At 45.0% G+C, this 6,647-nt stretch overlaps 1 pseudogene; it reads right to left on the bottom strand.

The window, feature by feature from the left end:
* Nucleotides 1–1,103: 1,103 nt before the first annotated feature.
* Nucleotides 1,104–6,289, bottom strand: LOC140722868 (uncharacterized; annotated as a pseudogene).
* Between the last annotated feature and the right edge of the window lie 358 nt (nt 6,290–6,647).

The following is a 6,647-nucleotide window of genomic DNA, read 5'->3' as shown; positions in this document are numbered from 1 at the left end:
GTGGGACTATCCAATGACAGAAATGTTCTTTCTTGTAAGTCTGGATGAGAGATTTTCATGGTCTTTTGCTGGGGAGAGATGAGAAGAAGAGAGAGTGGGCCCTTTTTCTTTCTTTTTGATTACTTCACTAACCATATAGTCAAGGTAAGAATTATACATCTCAGTCGTTTAATCACATATTGTGTACTGTTTGTTATTTCAGGGTACTGATTTGTAACAAGGGACACATCACGCAGCATCCACCCAAACAAGATTTCTTAAGTTTGGCCGGGCTGGGGGGTTATCACCCCCTATATTAAGCTGCTAGCCGAAGCAAGAGTTGCATATGGTTAGATTACTGAGTGAATCACTTCCGAAATACACAGCAGGTGAACGGTCTCTCCCCAGTGTGAACTCAGTCATGCACATTAGGTTGATTTCACAGAGAGAATCTCTTCCCAAAGTCTGAGCATCAGATCGGCCTCTCCCCAGTGTGAACTCGCTGGTGTCTCTGTAGTTGAGATGTCCGAGTGAATCCCTTCCCACACACTGAAGCCTGAATTATGCTTCACCGTACGGTCCGCATAGCTGCGTATCTGATGTGGCACCCTAGGCCATACCGTACGCCGTAGCCTAAAGAACACCTTACGAAAATGTAACTGTGCGTCACAGACCGTGAGAACTGTGATCGGTCTGCTTGGTAGCAGCACATTTCCTCCGAGGTATTTCCTGTTGCTTCAAAGTTGGAAGATGGACCAAATCGAGGAGAGGTCACGTTAGGAAGTCAGAAAATATCTACATTTGTACGACTCTCCATTGGTATACTATAAAGACTTGCAAATGGCATGAAACTCGTGTAAAGAAATTTCCACAAACATCAGTTTGGACGTCGCGGACTGCACAAAGAAATAGAAAAGCTTCTCTCTTTTCTGCGCTGCAGTAATTTCAATAAAAGTAACTCTTGTTCAACATCAATTAGCTTCAACTCCAACAAGATTAACTCAGCAGTCACCATCGTTCCCAACTCCACGAGTCAATTCAACACAGTGCCATAGAACCCCAACACCAACTGGTGTTTTGCCAGAGCAACGCAGACACACGAACTCACAAGTAAAAATGCACACAACGGTGTAGGCCACTTGCGTGGGCTACTGTGTATGCTACACTGCAGCATCTACGCAGAGGGATAATTCAGGCTTGAGTCTGTGAACGGCCTCTCCCCGGTGTGAACTGACCAGTGTGCTTGCAGGTGGTATGACTGAGTGAATCCCTTCCCACAGTCTGAGCAGGTAAATGGCCTCTCCCCGGTGTGAACTCGCTGATGTACCTTCAGTTTAGATGACAAAGTGAATCCCTTCCCACAATCTAAGCAGGTGAACGGTCATTCACCAGTGTGAACTCTCTGATGTACCTTCACTTGAGATGACTGAGTGAATCTTTTCCCACAGTCTGAACAGCTGAATGGCCTCTCTCCAGTGTGAATTCGCTGATGTACCTTCAGTTGAGATGACCGAGTGAATCCCTTACCACAGTCTGAACAGGTGAATGGCCGCTCCCCTGTGTGAGCTCGCTGATGAACCATTAGGTGAGATGACCAAGTGAATCCCTTCCCACAGTCTGAGCATCTGAACGGCCATTCCCCAGTGTGAACTCTCTGATGTACCTTCAGGTCAGGTGAACAAGTGAATCCCTTCCCACAGATGGAGCAGATGAACGGCCTCTCTCCAGTGTGTACTCTCTGATGTACCTTCAGTTTAGATGAGCAAGTGAATCCCTTCCCACAGTCTGAGCAGGTGAACGGCCTCTCCCCAGTGTGAACTCGCTGATGTACCTTCAGTTCAGATGAACGAGTGAATCCCTTCCCACAGTCTGAGCAAGTGAACGGCCTCTCTCCAGTGTGAATTCTTTGATGTACTTTCAGTTGGTATGAGCAAGTGAATCCTTTTCCACAGTATGAGCAGGGAAACGGTCTCTCCCCAGTGTGAACTCTCTGATGTAGCTTCAGTTTAGATGACTTAGTGAATCCCTTCCCACAGTCCAAACAAGTGAACAGCCACTCCTCAGTGTGGACTTGCTGGTGAATCATTTGGTCAGATGACCGAGTGAAACCTTCCCTACAAATTCAGCAAATGACCAGCCTCTGCCCCAGTGTGAACTAACTGGTGTGTCCACAGGTGGGAAGACCAACTGAATCCCTTCTCACACACAGAACAGGTGGATGGCCTTGTCCCAGTGTGAACTTATTGATGTCCCTTCAGTTGAAATGTCCATCTGAATCCATTCCCACTGTCTGAGCAGATGAATGGGCACCCCCTACCCGTTTAAAATGACAGGTGTGCCAGTCGGTCAGATGATTGAGTGAATCCCTCTCCACAGTCTGAGCAGGAATGCTGATCGAGTGAATCGCTTGCTCCACTTCTTAAATATCTGGACAGAGACAGCAAAACTGGTGTGTTGTGTTTTAGATTTCCGGAGAGAAATTCCTTGTGATTTGTAACCTGTAAAAATATTTACAAAATCCATCAGTGGGTGTAGGACAAAATTTCAGATGATATCACTTGAGTTGTCAAGCTGTGAACTGACATCACACAGTTACAGTGAGGTTCAACACAAGTTGGAGAGAGAAATCATCATCTAACTGGGCACAGTGCTGGTATCTGGAATGACGATCAAACTCTCTGATGCTCTTCCTGTCTCTATAAGAATGGAGCATTTCTGCCATCTCCAATCTGTGACCTGGCTCAGTTTGACTCTCTCCATTGGTATTATTCCCTGTTCCTGCTGAGCTGCATGGGTTCCTGGCCCCACAGTAACTGAAACACTCTCACCGAAAAAGCCAGCAGTGCATTCCACACACCCACCACTCTCTGTGTAAAAAACTTACCCCTGACATCTCCTCGGTATCTATTTCCAAGCACCTTAAAACTCTGCTCCCTCGTGTTAGACATTTCAGCCCTGGGAAAACAAACCTCTGGCTGTGCACACGATCAATGCCCCTCATCATCTTATACACATAAAAAAGGCTCTAAACATAAACAAGGAAATTACACATTGCTTTGAGGATTTGTTGGAAGTATACAAGATGATGAGGGAGAACATTGGGTAAATAAATGCAAGCAGCTTTTTCCGCTGAGGTTGGCTGGGATGACAAGCAGAGGTCAGGGGTAAGTGGGGAAGGTGAATATTTAATGGGAACATGTGGAAAAGCTCTTTACTGAAATGGTTGTGAGAGTGTGGATTGTGATGCCAGCACAAGTGGTGAATATGAGCTCGGTTTCACCATTTAAAAGAAGTTTGGATTGGAGCCTGGATGGTAGGCGTATGGATTTGTGTAAAAATGGCCCAAAGGATATCGGGGACCAAATTCACCACAACCACAAACTGTTCCTGCTGCTACCATCCAGGAAATGGTACCACAGCAAAAGGAACAACAGGCTCCGTGACATCATCTTCCACCAGGCCATCAGACTGAATAATTGATTTCTGTTCTCTTGACTGTCCTATATACAAACTAAATATCATAAGTTAATTTAAATTACACATTGCACATTTAAACAGTAACATAAATATTTCTACTCCTCATCTATATGAAGGATATTTGTAATAAAGTCAATTCAATTCACCCTCTCCACTATCTGTTCTGTCAATCTAGCTCCCATTCCCCCTACAACTTATTTAAACCAGATCAACCCCCCCCCACACTACCTCTAGCAAGCCTTATCACTAGGATATTAGATAGATAGATAGATAGATAGATAGATAGATAGATAGATAGATAGATAGATAGATAGATAGATACTTTATTCATCCCCATGGGGAAATTCAACTTTTTTCCAATGTCCCATACACTTGTTGTAGCAAAACTAATTACATACAATACTTAACTCAGTAAAAAATATGATATACATCTAAATCACTATCTCAAAAAGCATTAATAATAGCTTTTAAAAAGTTCTTAAGTCCTGGCGGTAGAATTGTAAAGCCTAATGGCATTGGGGAGTATTGACCTCTTCATCCTGTCTGAGGAGCATTGCATCGATAGTAACCTGTCGCTGAAACTGCTTCTCTGTCTCTGGATGGTGCTATGTAGAGGATGTTCAGAGTTATCCATAATTGACCGTAGCCTACTCAGCGCCCTTCGCTCAGCTACTGATGATAAACCCTCCAGTACTTTGCCCACGACAGAGCCCGCCTTCCTTACCAGCTTATTAAGACGTGAGGCGTCCCTCTTCTTAATGCTTCCTCCCCAACACGCCACCACAAAGAAGAGGGCGCTCTTCACAACTGACCTATAGAACATCTTCAGCATCTCACTACAGACATTGAATGACGCCAACCTTCTTAGGAAGTACAGTCGACTCTGTGCCTTCCTGCACAAGGCATCTGTGTTGGCAGTCCAGTCTAGCTTCTCGTCTAACTGTACTCCCAGATACTTGTAGGTCTTAACCTGCTCCACACATTCTCCATTAATGATCACTGGCTCCATATGAGGCCTAGATCTCCTAAAGTCCACCACCATCTCCTTGGTCTTGGTGATATTGAGACGCAGGTAGTTTGAGTTGCACCATATCACAAAGTCCTGTATCAGTTTCCTATACTCCTCCTCCTGTCCATTCCTGACACACCCCACTATGGCCGTGTCATCAGCGAACTTCTGCACATGGCAGGACTCCGAGTTATATTGGAAGTCTGATGTGTACAGGGTGAACAGGACCGGAGAGAGTACGGTTCCCTGCGGCGCCCCTGTGCTGCTGACCACAGTGTCAGACCTACAGTCTCCCAACCGCACATACTGAGGTCTATCTGTCAAGTAGTCCACTATCCAATCCTCTTGGATTGCCTCTTGGTCTGTTCCCCTAACTAACAAATCTCCTATCACCCCTTTGACTTCCCTCTGTCAGGCAATTACCCCCAACAGTGTCTAAAGTGGTCCACCTGCTGTTGTGCGGGATAGCAACAAAGTACTCTGCGATGGCTATTTAACCTCATTCACCTGCCTGACTCTCACACAGTTTCCTGTGTCCTGCACCTTGGGTGTAACTCACCTCTCTTCATGTCATATCTATCACCCCCTCCAACTGCAGGATGATCTGCAATTCACCCATTTCAAGATCCAACTCCATAAAGTGCAGGATTACAAGCTGCAGCTGGATGTACATCTTGTAGGTGAGGACATCAGGGACACTTGAGCTCTCCCCTCCTTCCCTCCAATATCCCCTCTAATTTGTAATAACTGATGTGCAGATAAATCTTGTACTGTGCATTTTTTACCCAGTGACAACATGTGCACAGTGAATTTTATACAGAGAGGTATTCATTTTCACAGCTAGCAAATCACTGTCAATAGAAACTTTGATCTCCTCTGGGTTTGATCCAGTTCATCTGCACTCTCACACAACCTATGTAGCAGGCCTGGAACGGGTAATGAAGGATTTTCTCACCAAAGCTTTTGCACATTGTCCATATGTGATTTGCTTGCTAAATTATGCTTTAAACAGTCAGATTTCCAAATAGCACTCCATTTCTTCCCACTTGCAAATTCTCCATCAACTTTAGCATCACCACAATGCACACAGGTAACACCAGTTTCTGTATTGTACATAAATATTTCCCCTGAAGTCTCCCCCAAGTGACAAACGGTGGTGAACTCAGTGATGGCAATGTCAATGAATATGAAGGGAAGGGCAGTAGTCTGTCTCATTGGAGTCTGGCACATTTGTGATGTGAAAGCTACTTGTTCCTCAGGACAAAGGTGTTTGATATCATTATGTACCCAGAGAGAATGGGACAAAACATGTCCTCACCGGTAGAAAAGTCCAGAGCAAGAACACACACAAAATGCTGGAGGAACTCAGCAGGCCAGACAGCATCTATGGAAAACTGTACTAAAGCTGAGTTCATCCAGCAATTTGTGTTGCTTGGATTTCCAGCATCTGCAGATGTTCTCTTGTTTGTGATTGGAAATAGAACAAAGGTGATTTTCTCAAATGGTGATATAAAAGATTTTGTTCCCTTTTTCCGAGTTCCTAATACTTGCATTTAGATAGCTGGACTCAGCTCTGTCTGAGAGATCCATCGGTTCCCATTCCCTCATCGGCCGGAAGCTCCCCGGGACCCATGTACGGATCCTGGGGCTGAGAGAGAAGGGAGAGAGCAGGAGTGTCCCGGGATTGCGGGTCACGGTGTTCGGATTTGATAGGAATAGTCCCTCAGTCGGTGTTTAAGATAAAAACACAGAGAATCGATCTTACCCGCAGACGGTATTTCCAAGGCCTTCTGTGTGCCGTGCGCATGCGTGATACTTGGTGACGTCATCAGCCCTGACGCCTGCGCATCTGTTCGGTGCTTCAGCGCCAGCGAAATTTTAAACGCAACGCCTTATGGGTAATCACGGTGCCATTAAATATTTCTGCAGGCTCTGGTTCAATATTCATACCTCATTTTTTTCGTGTGTGTATAGAAAAATCTGCAGCTGTTTTAACGCAGAAAGCTCCCATAAACAATATACTCAATATCAACGTGTATCCAATGCCAAAGTAAAATGCAGATATAAAACACAGGAGATTCTGCAGTTGCTGGGAATACAGAGACGCACACACACAAAATGCTACATTTTCGAGTGGATTTACAAACCTCTCCTCTCACTCACTTATTCCGTGGATTACTGA

The sequence above is a fragment of the Hemitrygon akajei genome, unplaced genomic scaffold (genome assembly GCF_048418815.1).
Source record: "Hemitrygon akajei unplaced genomic scaffold, sHemAka1.3 Scf000092, whole genome shotgun sequence".
NCBI classification, from domain to species: domain Eukaryota; kingdom Metazoa; phylum Chordata; class Chondrichthyes; order Myliobatiformes; family Dasyatidae; genus Hemitrygon; species Hemitrygon akajei.
This window is presented reverse-complemented; position numbering and strand designations above follow the sequence as displayed.